The following is a 14,672-nucleotide window of genomic DNA, read 5'->3' as shown; positions in this document are numbered from 1 at the left end:
TCAGCTTTACCACAGAAAGGATATAATAACATTACTGAATGCTGAATTTAAAATTGAATTCTAGAGTTCCTGTTTGAAGCTATGCTTATTCCCTTGCTCAGGCCTTTTGGGGGGTAAAAGGGTGGAAACAAGCTTTGAACACAATTTTCGTTTTACACATTTCTGCTATTTGAAATGTTTCAAAATGATTAATGATCTACATTTGGCCTCAGACAAGTGGTAGCTTATCTAATATTATTTTTATGAAAAATATGAAAAGATGAAAATGCTATTTCCCATATATTCCAAGTAAAATCTTCCATTTATGTAACAGAAAAAAAAATGGTCGAGTGTCCTAACATCAAAGTAAGTTTGTGGTATAGGTCTCCCCAAGGAAGAAAATTAGTTTCCCATTTGAAGATGCTCAGTTCAGCGGCTTTAAGGTGAAGGATGCTGAAGCTGAAATAGTCACATATTCGGCTCAGACACTTCAGGTTGCAGAGGTGTGATGCTCTAGAGGTAAGAAAGCTTAAGAAGACAAGGTGCAGATTGAATTGCCCTAGCTTGCTCTTGACTGCTTTAGGCACTTTTCCTCTCCTGGTGCCTCTAAGTGCCTCAAAATGTTTAAACATGGCCTGTGAAGGAGAATAAAATAAAAAATAAAAATTAAAAAAAAAAGATGTTTGTACCCTTTTCTTGCTACTTCTTGGTGTATAAAAGAATGCCTCAAAAGCTGGGAGGCCAGGCTGTTTGTTTTTTGCTGGCTTTTAGTATCAAGAATGCAGGTCTTGTTTCTTGTTTGAGCAACAGCTCGTGGCAGCCGTGTGTGACTGGAGCCGCAGGAGTCCCACCTGCTCTCACGGAGCCTGGTTTTCACAGCTGCAAAACACACAGCCACCCCGCAGCCAGAGAAGGTCTGGGTACCTGCATATATTGAAATGAGGTTATTGTGGATGCTTTTTGCCCTTCTCTCTAACCGATGTAACCAGGATAATGCAGACTAACATATCCATACTTATCTTCCTGGATAAAATGTATCAGCATAAACTGCAGTTTCACAGACTGTCCTTAGTGGGCCTGTGTTGTCCCAGGTGGGTGCTGCCAAGCCAAGGAGGTGGTATCTCTGGAAGGGCTTTTCTGTCCAGTAACAAACTGCTCAGCCAGGGTGGGAGGAATCTGGAGCACTCCGAATATTTTTCCCCACAGTGGGGATCACGATAGGCATGATCAGCAGAGCATGGGGAGAGCAGAAGAGAATAGACATTTTGGGTATGTGACAGGTCTTCCCTCTTGCTGGTGAGCTGTGAGTGTGTCGGAGGTGGTTGTCCTTCCCCAGCAGAGCTGCTCTGCGGCCTGGGGCCTTCAATGAGCCCAGTGTGGAGCAGGAGCCGCCTGGAGCCCTCCCCACTGAAGGGAGCTGCCAGTACCTGCCTAAAACCACAACATTTCTAAACAAACATCAGAGTGAATGCAGAGAGGCATCCTTTTCTATTCAAGGCTTATGTTCTTCTGCATTCATATTGCAAACGTTTTGTTGTGATCAACCCCTCTGAGACAGACTTAGAGATTTCCGTGATGGTTAAGATAAAAAACAAGGATTTCAAGGCAAATCCTGACCCTGCTGAAGTGAGGGACTAAAGTCCCATAGCCTTCAACAGGTCTGGATCTTCTCCTATGAATTGCTGACTGATTGCAGATATTAAATGTCTCCTCAACCACACAAAACAGACTTGAGCAAGGAAGTATTTCAGGACATTAACCTCAGTAATTATTCTCCTGGATCAACTCCTTCAAAGGAAATACAACAGGAAGGAGTCAATAAGGAGGTTCAAACAAATTAGCCCTTTTTCCTATGTTCCTTTTCTTGCTATCTCAGACTAGTCCTAAGGAAGAGAGAAATTTTCTATTGATGGCTGAAAATCATTTGACAGTTGGACATTCTGACATCTCCTCACACTCTGCTAAGGAAGAGCAAGATCCTATAGATATTTCTTTCAGGATTCCTTGGCTAAAAGAGCCCCCCAGTCCTTTCTTTCCTTACTCTAATGTGCTTTGGTACATCTTCATCTACATGTGGTGGAGGAAGAGCCAAGCAGTTCAGATAGCTCTGTCCAGCAGCCCTCTCTTTGTCCATATTTAGCATGGGAAAGTCTTCAAAATATCTACAAGTTCTATCACCAAAATTTTACCTTATTTTTTACCGCTAGGCTTGGTGAATAGTTTGGAGGGAGGCAGCCAAGGTGGCAGAATTCGATAAAATCGCCTCCATTTAACTCTACTGATCACAGATTTCTGAACCATTCAGTTCATTCTGTCTTAATCCATCATCTGGCTCCACACCACCCCGGCTGAAAATGCGCATAGTGGATACGAACAACATATTTAAACAACCAACACATCTTACTCTGTCATAGTTTGCACTTGTTTGGGGACGACAAGTGGCAAGAACCATAAAATATAGTTGATAAGAAGCAGGACCGGCCCCACACATGAAGGTGCGCCCTTTGGAAAGGGGAACCCCTGAGACTCCATCATGTGGGGAACCTACAGCTCCAGCGCTGCAAATAAAAAAAAAAAAAACATTGGGAAAATCTGTTTTCTCCAGGAAGCTGGTATGGTGTCACTCACATATGTGGAGCTACTGAGTGGTAGCTACCTATCTGGTGAACAGTACCAAGTGCATTTTTATACTCTGAAAACACATTCCTTATTAATTTAAAAAGATTATCTGCTTGGGGCTATTTATATCCGTCTCTTCTATGCAAATTTTAATAGCCAAGCAGCAAACTTCTAGATAAAGACATCTATAATTGAAATGCTGACTGTAACATCCTAAACTGTACCATTATAGCAATCCATGCAGAAGTTTTCATGCCCACAGAATTTCAATCCCAGCCCAGCTCTTGGGACTGCTGTATTCCACTTTAAAGAGCAAATGTAACAATTATCTGGTACTGAAGAATAAACCTGGACAAATTACATGAACACTTTAATTAAAACACATCATGACAAAAGATCAGGAAGAGAATAGTGAGGTAACATCCATAAAAAAACGTGTTGACACCACTCTGAAATATTTCCCAGCTGTAGAAAAGGTAATTGGATTAAGTGAAGAGGAAACAAATTCAATGCGATAAAGGTAATAGATATTTATTGCTACAAAGGATTAGCCAACATTACCTTCAAACATAAGCTGGATGCTAGATATGATAATTTGATAAGCAGAACTTGCTTTTCCCTTTCATATGATATCAACTTATTTTATTATGATGTACCATAAAGGAAAAAAAATTACATTATGGATTTGCTGGCCTGTGGGATAACCTTGAAATTGTGCCACTGAATTCCTACATCTTTTTTTAGATCTCCAGGATGGGACCAAAATAGTGTTGAAAGTATCCGGAAGATTAAAGTGAGAAACAATGCTGGTAAATAAAGAGCGTGACCTTTTCTTTGGGCAGAAAAAGCCCCTGTCACCTCTGCTCATTGGGAGTCAAGGCACAAATGAAAGTGCCTAGAGGGAGGAGAGAAAAAGCGTACTCAGAGAGATAGCAAAACTTTCTCAGCAGTGAACATTCCTTATCAAATTAGAAATGGTTATTTTAAACCAGTTCTCTATACATATTATGTATATGTAAATATTGGTGACATATCCATTTCACATCTATACTAGTTCCTTGCCACAGGCTGTGATGAAGCACATTACATTTTCTATTGTAAATAATGACTCATGTCCTATCTATATTAAACTAAGCAGAGAGGGGAGGCACAATAGCTACAAATACAGAAAAAATGTGTGGTTTTTATAGTTTCTGTCTTCTTGTAACTATCCTGTTCTGCTCTCCTTCAAGCAAAAAATCATAAGCAGTAGTTTTGACCAAGTAAGGGGTGTTATAAACAAGGAGTCAAGAAACTCTATTTTATCTCCAAAACAGACTTGCTGACATCTACAGCATTACAAAGTAATTGGATTCTTCCTAAATTGCCAGGTTCTTCAGAGGTGGACCTGTGTCTGAAGGACTGTGCCTAGCCCAGTGGGGTTGTTCCTACAACAGCAATAACAAACTATATGCATAGCCTGAAGGGTGGGACCTTTTTTTTAACCAAGAAAAAAACCCACAGAACAAGTGTATGACACCATCAAACACACTCATTCCAATTTGTTCTAACTCAGTATTGACATTTTCCCCATTAGCTATCACATCAGTGAGATTTTAATATAATTATTTCAGAACATTGCTAAGCTCTTGTCTGCACTTGGAAATTTACCAGAATAGCTACAGTTATTCCGAGATGGTTTATTTCAATATAAATCCCAAAGCGGGACCTCTCACTCCAAAATAAGAGTTCCTGTTTCCAATTTAATTTAATCTAGTTCTAAAATATCCTCCTGGGAGCTTATTCTGGAATAGCTATTTTGGTACATTTCCAAATGCAGGCAAGCCCAAAGTCAGGGATTGGAGGCTGCAGTTTGCTGAAGAGAAAACTCTATTTCCACTTTAAAAAAATCCAAACCAAATAAGCTTCAGAAATCCATCCATTTCAGAAATATAAGCCCTTACCCAAAAAGGATATAGATCCTAATTTAATAATAGTAGTTGCTTAACTCTGCACACATACATTTCAATTAATGTCTCACATCACAAATCCTCATCAAAAGAGCCACTCAAACCTCCATCGCCCTTTTTTCATCTACACATCTGCTCTCAAAGCCAAAACAGATGAGCAAACAATCAGAGAGTCAGAAACTAAACCAAGAAAATAATCTAGCTCAAGCAGCCTTCTCGTCCTGAGAGAAGAAGAATGCCAAAATCTCCACTAGCTCAGCCAAGGGCTTCATATCAGTTGATTTTACACAAAAGGGATTCAAATGCTGAGCTGTTAGGCAGTGTACAAAAGGTACAGAAAGTAAACTTTAAGAGAAGTAGAACGAAGCTCATACTCCTACATGGAGGGGAAAAAAAAAAAAATTCTCTTGCTTTTGGAAAGCTGCTATACGGTTTACTACACCAAAGTTTAAATTTTCTACAACCTCTAGAATACAAAACGAACTTGAAGAAGCTCTCAGTTTTGTATATGAGCAGATAACTTTTGTGCTAACTTAATTTCTCATACAAGCCTCCCAAAGTCTGTGGAAAGTCATAAAGTATTAATGTTCTAATCTAACCTAGTAAGGTTGGATATTTGGACTTATTCCTCTGGGATTTCCACTATATTACATAGGGCAGGTATTAAAACAAGAAAACACACACACACACACACACACAAAAAAAAAAAAAAAAAAAAAAAAAAAGAGCTTTCTAATTCACTAAATGTTATTTCTACTACACCTGTCCCATGGCGTGTCATCTCTGGATTGTGAAGGTTACCAGTAACATACCTTTTTTTGCTCATTTTCTGCTCATCAACCTAACAAGAGAAATCACAGCTTTCTTATTCTCTCTAGAAGCCCTTTCACAGCCTGACCCCGTGCCCAACGCATGCGTGGCAGCACTAACTAATGCTGTCGCTGGCAGCCCGCAGAACCAGAACTTGTCAGATCTATCATGCAACCCATGGTCACCTTTGAAACCTGCCCTAGGTACCACTGACTTGTGGGCCCCCTGTGCTGGTGCCTGTGCTCTCCCCTGGGATATCCCAAGATCTACCCTAATCCAGCATCCCTACAAGGGCTGTCCCTGCAAGCCAGCTTTCTCAGCAGCTCGGCTTCACACTGGGTCATGGGCAACCAAGACCTCAGAGGCAGGGAAGGAGTCTGCTCCTTTGAACAATGGCCCCTTGGTAAGTCAAACATGTGGAAAGGAAAGGAGTACATAGAATTGCTTCAGGTCGCTTCCCTGCCCCCCCAAAATACAGCAATGACACCTGCAGCAGAAAGGCTTCCACCAGGTACACAAAGGGAATATGCCATGGTCTTGGCTCCCCCTCTTCCACAGGCAAAATTCCTCCCTTCTTCCTCCAGCTGCAGAGGAGAGCAATGGTCATCCTCTCCCCCATGATGCTGAGCTGTGTCTCACGGCCATAAGAGAGACCTCAGCATGTCCTGAGCTGCACAAGCCTGTCCTGAGACAGGCTTGTCTCAGAGACAGAGACCAGAGAGCAAGAAATAGCAACAAAAGCCGTAGGCAGCCCTGTGAGTCCCCTGCTCCCAGTGAGCCCCGATCCTCTCTGATCAACTCTTCCTTGGGATGCCACCGTCCCTCCTCGGAAGGGTTGCCAACCGCAGCTCACACCATCTCCCCGTGTGCTCCTCTCCTTCACGTCCCAGTAACATCGACACCACACCGAAGCTGCACGGGGTACAAGGAGTTGCAAAGTGAGCAAATACCCCCATCTAGCGTCCCTGAGTGCTAAAGAGCATATTCTGCAATTTTCCATCTCTTTTAGTCCTTCCAGCCACCCCGATTCTTAGCGAGAAGGAAGCTGGTGAATTTTGCTGCTCACTCAATGAGAGACCGAAGATTTCCACTGCCCATCACTGGGCAAGTTCTCAGCCAGGGCATCGCTAATTGCAAGGTTTCTGCAAGTCTAATGCAAGCTTTCTCTTATTATTCCATCCTGTGTGGTCGATATCTCTGAGGTTTCTTCCTTGGCTTTGCTTTGCTAGTCTGGCCACAAGGAACCAGCAAATTAGTTCAAGAGGAGAAATCAAAGGGGTTTTCGTGTGGCCCTTGCCCCCTGTTTTGCACGCAGAGCTTCCAGCTCCCAAAGGTCTCCTCAGCTCTTCTAGAAAAGCTCTCTGGCTACAGTAGCATGTTATTTGAGGGTGAAATGCATTAGCCTCTGTTTGCTCCAAATTTAATTCATCTATTTAAATAATTTAATACAGCATCCATCAGTATGAAAGCTGGGCAAATTGAATCCAAAGGATTTGAAGACACATAGATTAAATAAACTACCTTGAAATCCTGGCTCTCAAATTATCGCTGTCCCTGGATTAATTCTACCTTAATTAGACCAAATAATCTTCTCAAACTGATTAAATTAGCAAAATAAAGATGAAATAAACATAAAGGAAAAGCAAGTGGAATATAAACAGCCAATATAAAAGCACAAACCATAATACAGAGCTTCAAATCGTACACTGAAACTCATTCAGCTTAGGTTCTCATTAGAGTTCTGTAAAGTCCTGAGTGGAATGAAAGGGATGAATAAGGAGTTTTGTACCTCAAAATACAAGAACGAGGGGACATCATATGAAATCTCCAGCCAGAGCTTTAAAACAGACGAAAGGGAGGACTTCCTGACAGCGTGAATCATCAAATTGCAAAACTCATTACCCCGGAAAGCTGCAGATGCTGAAAGCCTAAGTAGAATTTGACAAATTAACAGAAGAAAAGTCCACAAAGAGTTATCAAACACAAAAATCAGGAAATCTTTAAGCCATAAACTGCTGTGGGGTGGGAAAGCATACTGGGGAAATGTCACTCAGTATTTTCCTTGCCGTTACACCCTTTCCCTAATTACCAGCTACTGTCAGAGACAGGATACTGAGCTTGCTGGGCCTTTGGTCAAGCATAATGGGGCTATTCTTATACCTGACGAGTCACGAATTGAATATACTTTAAATTGTTGACACTGGCTTCAGAGTCTTGTACCAGAAGGTGACTAAAGAGCATCCAAGCTAAACTCCACTAATGGAATGCAGGATAACAAATAGTCTCGCAGGCTTATCTAACCTGCAAGAGTTGTTCGTGTCGCAGTTCCAGTTAGCTGTCAAACCCATTAAGCACTGTTATTGTAAATACTACGTCAACAGCTCGTGCTGACAGCTAGTTACAACAGAATAGACAACAAGACTCTAGGAAAGGGTCCAGGCAAGCAGATTCAGCAGCAGCAAGGACTTTTAGGACAAAAAAAAAAAAAAAAAAAGCCTTCTTCAAATAAGAAAATCATAGTCAACATCGCCTTGTTTTTTTCTAGATAGTCCTTTGAAAGAAAGAGTAAGGAGAGCACATTGTACTTGCCCCAGCTGAACAGGAGCATTCATGATCTGGGTCAAAACGTTTTTCCCCAAGCCAGGCCCTAGAAATGAGATGTAGAGGAGGTCACCACTCCAGAAGATGGTGTATCCCCAGTGCTAAATTCAAAAAGACGTAAAAAAATTATCTCCTTTTATACCCTTCCAGTAAGTGGTGCAGACCCAAACCCCACCACTTAATAAGCACCACCACCACCTGGCAGGCTGATCTTGCCCCCCTTTGATGGCAACGGAAGATTTCAGAGCAGCAAAACATCGAGGCAGCTCAGTTTTAAGCCAGTTAGCCTGGATAACACTAACAGGAGAGTTGCTGGGACTCTGAGAGCTTGCATAAATACCTGCCCTGATTTGCAGTCTGTGCTGAGCTCCTTGCTGGCATGCACCTTGCCGGCCGTACCTGAGCTTGCTGAAAGCACAAACTTAAAAAGTGGGGACATATCCCATGACCGAGTTGCAAGCAGTTAACCTGTTTCAGTCAAGGAGAAACAGGTGTTCAAACCTGAGCTGCTTCTGAGAAAAAGCAATCCATGCATTTCTCCCTCAAACCACAAAATGGCCTGACAACTAATAAAGCAGTTGATAATCAATATTACCATACCCCAGGTCTCCTGCCAGAGCTGGATCATTACATCAACTGTGTGTTTCAGAAAAGCCAACACTTCATTTTCAGCTGCTAGAAAAATTTGCATATAATAGGAAAAAAAAATAGATCAATACAGCTCCCAGGCCTGATTCAGCTCTCACTGTCACCAACAGAAAGAGCCCTGATGCCTTCCCAGGGCTGGAGTTCTGCCTTTAGAGTCACATGAAAAAGTGAAACCCCATGGGATGGTTCCGATATCTAAGCTGCTCTCAGAGCCCAGCTGAGGACACCCCCAAGTCTCAGCAAAGCTTGTGGAGAAATAGTGATTACCAGGAGCACCAAAGTGACCTCTCTGCCTTTTTTAAACAAATCAAGAGCCCCCAAAAGCCAGGCAGGCAAGTGCTCCTGAAGGTGCCATGCAGAGTGATGGGCCGGTAAGGACACGTGCTTCACCACTCTGCTGCATTTCACAGGGGCAGTAAAACGAGATCTTTTTCCTGGGTTTCCCCTGTTCTCTAAAATACATGAACAAACAGTGGAATCCAAGCCTTCAACGTCTCCTGTAAGAACTCATTAAAATCAATAATCTTCATCATTTTTCTCATTAGGACCATCAAATCCATTGACTTCTGTATCACAGCTTTGGACCATTGCAAAAATATTACATAAGGTAAATCTGCATTTCTCTGTGTTCACAACAACTCGTAACTATTTCTGGGTCCAGACTGAGGTATCAGCATCCCTCTGTCCCCACACAACCTGCAGTTTGTCCAGCATTTACAGAAATGCATTGAAACTGGACCAGGACAGCAATCCAGCCCTCGATATGAGTTGTTAAGTACATCTTCTGAAAAAGGACTGAAATAACACAGCACAGGTTCATCTTCATCTTGATCACTTTTCTAGAACAGACATTTTCCTCACATAAGCTTAATCTATGTGAACTTTTCTGTTTCTACCTTCTATATATTTCTGTCTTGCAGATTGTTTTCTCCTGTTCTCTTTGGTTATGGTATGAGCAAGAACCTTCACAGGACATATCCAATTACGTGAATGACTGAGCGCCCATTTTAAGGGAAAAAAGACAGAAGCTCTACCTAGAGTTAATTGAGAATAAGAATAGTGGAGCACACCAATTATAGAAAAAAAAATACTAATCATAAATAATTTTTTTTAAAAATAGACAAATGAAGTATACCTGACCAACTACAGATTTCATTATGGCTGTATAATGTGCTCATATTTGTCAACTCTGTGTATCTATCTCACAGCATTTGCATCTCAGCTACAGGATATGGAAACAATTCTGCAAGACACAATTTGGGGGGGAAAAAAGTCATTGTTTCTTTATAAATTTTGATGCTCAGGAGAGAATAAATACCAGGCTATTCGAACTCAGTGAAAGTGTTATGCTTTCACACAGGATTTCACCCTGTTCCCTTTTAGAGCTGAACTTCACCATTAGAAATGGATAAATAGGGCTGTGCCACCCCTGTCTGACAGCGTGCTGTGGGCACCAGGGGCATGACTGAATTAAAAAGGTGAATTAAAGCAGGTGCTGCCTCTAGATATTCTCCACCCCTGTTCAGATCTTTAATTTAAAAACTGATGCAAAGAAACATTCCAACAGAGATTGTTTTTTTCACAAACTAGAGGTGACTCCTGCAGTAACTCTTCATGGTTAATCAGATCTCGAACAGCAGACCAAGATGAGATGAAGGTTGCTCCCAAGGGCTTCCACAAAATCTGTTGTGCTTTCATTTGTACCTAAATAAGTAAAACAAAACCTCAGAGATGCCAAAGGGTAAAAAAAAAATAAAATAAAATAAAATATAAGGAAGAAGAAGAAGAAGAAAAAAGCAAAAATGACTGTAAGAAACATTTTCTCTTCTGCTATCACTGCAGTCACAAAAGCTGTAGAAAATTTGGAGCTCTGGAAAGCCATATTCCCAGTTTATCCTTGTTTCCCAGGAACAAGGTGGTGCTCCAGCAAAGTATGTAACACACATTATATGAAAGGCAGAGTCACAGACTTGGTAGGTAATATGAAGTACATACATCTACTCAGTTCTCCAGTTCTCTCTTCTCTCATGTTCTCATCCAAACATTCCTTCCCTTCTTCACATCCTTTTTGCAAGGATGAATCATGCCTATAGTGATTGCATTTTCATTAGTTACCACTGAATTTGCCTTTCCTGACAGAAAAGAACAGAAAAAAAAAAACACTCATTTTAAAAATGATGATGAAAAAACCACCGCTCCTCTGCAGGACATTTAAACCTTTCCTAATCAGATGCAAATCACTAAAATTAACATTTATTTAGTGCTCAGCACATAACTTTTTGAATTATTCACACGACAGAAAATGTCATACTTTCTATACTGAGCCTTCTGCATCTCTTTTGGAGAGTATTCCACAAACTACACAGGTATGTCTATTCAAAACATACTTGCATAAAACCTGTAGTGCACAACATAAAAATCTCAAAACTTGATCATGTATCATGTTTTCACATATCGAAAACTTTGTGTTTTCAAAGTAGATCTAAATAAAACCCCCACAGAAATGGAGAACACTGAAAACTTGTTTACCATTTTTGCTTTAGCATAGCTCCCAAAAAGATACAGTATTTTCTGTTAGTATTTTTTCAATTGAATCTTTAACAACATTATTATTTTCCTGACATTGTGTTTCGGCTATCACCTGTCCACAAAAGCTTCAATTTTGGCTTTGTGACTTGTAAGGCTCAGCTAGAAACTGTAGGGCTCCAACTGCCACAGATATCATAGAAATTATTTGATTCTTTGGGGTTCTTCTGCTCCTGGGCTTACAGCACATGCAACTTCACAGTGGAGGCTAAGATCTCCTAAAGAAAAGCTTGAAAGTGAGTAGAAGCTCACTTTGCCACAGTCTACAAGCAGCCTGAAATGGTGAACTAAAGTGCATTTCATTTGGCTTATTTGGTTTTATCACAACCAGATTTAGTTATAACATTGTAGTGCCAACACCAGCAATTTGAGGGTTGAATATGGTGGGGAAGAAGAGTGTGAGTGGTCAGAGGACTTCCTCTCTAAGAAGGAAAATTAAAAACAAAAAATGAAGAGCAGAAGAGAAACAGGAGAGGAAAAAAGAAGTTGGAGAAGCAGCGAAAAGAAAAGGCAGTGACGTAAGTCCCAGAAGGGAATGTCTTAAATATACATCCACAAGTCTTGCTGCTGGGTAAAAACTGGGTGCTGCCAGGAAGCTCTCTGAAAATGTCTCATTAATATCAGTGAACTGAGAGATACCAGCTTTCCTAAATTATACCCCAGCCCTCGAATCAGTTTTGAGTACTGTATGTCACAATCCTCTCCTGGAACAACAGGAAACCTGGAAAAACTCAGCCTGAAAACATTTAGGAGTTACATTGGCATTATAATTCAAAACAAAAGAATGAGGATTTTGTAGAGGAAACTTAACATTTACTACTTTGATATTTTCCTAGACTTTCACTTTAAAGTTGTGCAAGCAATAGTGGCTGGCAGGATCTAAGCACAGGAGCCAAATGGCCCTGAGTGTGTATGGAAAGACAGGACCACAGGAGGCTACCAGGAAAGTTGCTACCAGCAAGAGAGTCCAAGGCAGCAAAAGGTTGAAAAGGTAAAAGAAATGAAGACTAAAAGGTCTGAGCAGTGACATCTCTTCTGCAAACCAGCAACACATCCCTCTTCCTCAGCTCCAGCAGTGCACCTTGGATATGTCCCAGGTCCATGTGCACCTGGAACCCAAACCCACTGCTCCTAGCTCTCTGCCCTTCCTCCTACGCCTTCCTTTCTGCAGCAAGAGAAGCAGACATACATTACACACGTTTGTATTACATACATTACCAAGTATGTAATATAATCTTGTCATCACCGGTAACAAGGGCTCTTTCCCAAGGAGCTGCCTTGGAGAGCCTGGAGAGGACTTTTAGAATCAGATAAAGATATCCCCCATCTTTAACACTAGCCAGAGTTTCACTATTTTTCTTGCAGGAAAGTAAACTGAGGAAAGAGAAAAATCCACCACTTCTGAGTGACTTGCAACTAGTGTCAGTTAAAGCTGTGATTTCAAATGGACAAATTTGTACCTGGGGTATAGATTTGGAACCTGGGGGTAAATGAATATTTAACAGGAAGCTCAGGACATTAAAATATGCTGCACACTACAGGCACAGCAACATCCTTTTCATCATGCTTCTTAGACTAAATAAAAAACACTCAATACCAGCTAAGGTTAAGTTATATGTTCATGCACCTACTTGTAATGGGGCATTTTTGCAATGCAGCTGAATACAAAATATCATGCCAGGTGTGAGCAGGGCCCAGATGCACACACCTCCTTCCAACACACTAGAGTTGCTTCTCAGCTGGGTGAACAATCCTACTTGGAGCTGCATGCTGCTGGGGCAAAACTGTCACCTTTGCCTAATCAGCTCATTTGGCCTGGGTACCACAACAGTTGTTTGCAGTCTAAATCACAGACAAATCCAGAAGGATTAGCGGCTGGAGAGCAGAAGAAGTTGAACTGAGAAAGTTGCTCCTCCTGCCAAATCAATGTAGCAAATGGGTCCTGGGGAATGGAAGTTGAGGGTGCACTGCAGTTCAAAAGAAATGCACATCACTGTCTCTTAAAATGAGGCCCCAGAAAGGACTGGCCGTAACAATTAAAATAAATCAACTTCACAGCCAATCTTCCACATCATCAGTAGACAGTGTTATTTAAATTAAGAGCTTTTTATCTCACTTTAGATTAAGCCAGTTCATAGTAATTTTTTAAAACTTAATATAAACCATTGCTGAAGTAAAATCACAGCCTTGACAGCACACCATTAACTGATCTCATGCAAGCCTTGAAAAAGCAACTTCTCAGCAAGATATATAAAGTTACAAGCAAGGTTTTTGTTTCCTGTGAGAAGATTTATTATTACCACTATTATTTCCAAAATTCATTTCTAAAGCATTGTAAGATTTCGCTTTAGTGTGGTTGGCTTTTTGCTTGAGTGCTGCAAAGTAATTTGTCTGAACATCCAAAAGATTTTTGCTGTTAAAAGACATTGAGAACTCACATCCTCTTAAGCTTTGACTACTAAATGGCCATTGAGGATCTACCAGCTTCCAGGCACAGGTGGTTTTTTTTTTATTAACTTATGGATTTGTATGACCAATTATTAGATAGCTTTTTAAAATCTTCTAAGATTTTTTTTTAATTTTTTTTATATTGGAGAAAGAAGCTTTTGAATGGTGAAGCCAGAGGATGGTGTTGGCAGGTGAGCACCATTCATCGGATGTAAGAACATTCAGAATTAGTGTTAAAGTGTTCAGAGACAAACGGGTTTACTGCCAAAAGTGAAAGAGTGGGGCTATTTGAGTTAAACTGCAAAGTGAGAATAACTATTAGAGTTTTTGTTCCCTGTAGCAGGGTTTTATTCTCACCTCATCTAAGGCATGGTCCACTCTTGGAATATTTGCCAGTATAGTCATCTCCCCATGTATATACAGCAAGGGAGGAAGGGAGGAAGAAAAACAGAGACAAAATGAAGTAGAGGAAAAATAATATCATATGATGTTTTTAGACCTGACAACATGGAAATATTTCTGTTGGAAAATCACTTTAGCTAACCTCATTTCTTTATTCATATCCCTGGTATAAATAACAATGCCAAGTGCAACTTTTTGCTGTTAGAAGCTTATTAAGACTACAGCTATATTATACAACTGTGAGCAATCAAACTACTCAGCTCAAAGTTATCTGAGATGGAGTGAATGGTTTTGCACACACCCGCAGTCCAGTTTAGTACAAAGTGAAGTGGGTTGGATTATTTCAGCTCTGGCAGCTTGAGACAGCGCTGATATTGAGGTAGCAATTACCAACCCCACAGTTTGAACAGTTTCAACAAATAACTTACAGTCTGAGAGCTAGCTAAGCAATAACAGCTTCTGCTCTGAAAACCTTCTGAGCCACTTGAACGGGATTTTACGCTTGTCTGGTGATACCGTAAGAGGGCTAGGCAGTACAGCTATTCCACTACACTAGATATCTTCAGCAGTAACCTATGCCTATGACCCAGGAAGATGTGTCCCGGGACCCCAGTTATACTATTTTGACAG

This window comes from Cygnus olor, chromosome 1, assembly GCF_009769625.2.
Source record: "Cygnus olor isolate bCygOlo1 chromosome 1, bCygOlo1.pri.v2, whole genome shotgun sequence".
In the NCBI taxonomy this organism is placed as follows: domain Eukaryota; kingdom Metazoa; phylum Chordata; class Aves; order Anseriformes; family Anatidae; genus Cygnus; species Cygnus olor.
The sequence above is the reverse complement of the archived record's forward strand: the minus strand, read 5'-3'. Positions refer to the sequence as shown.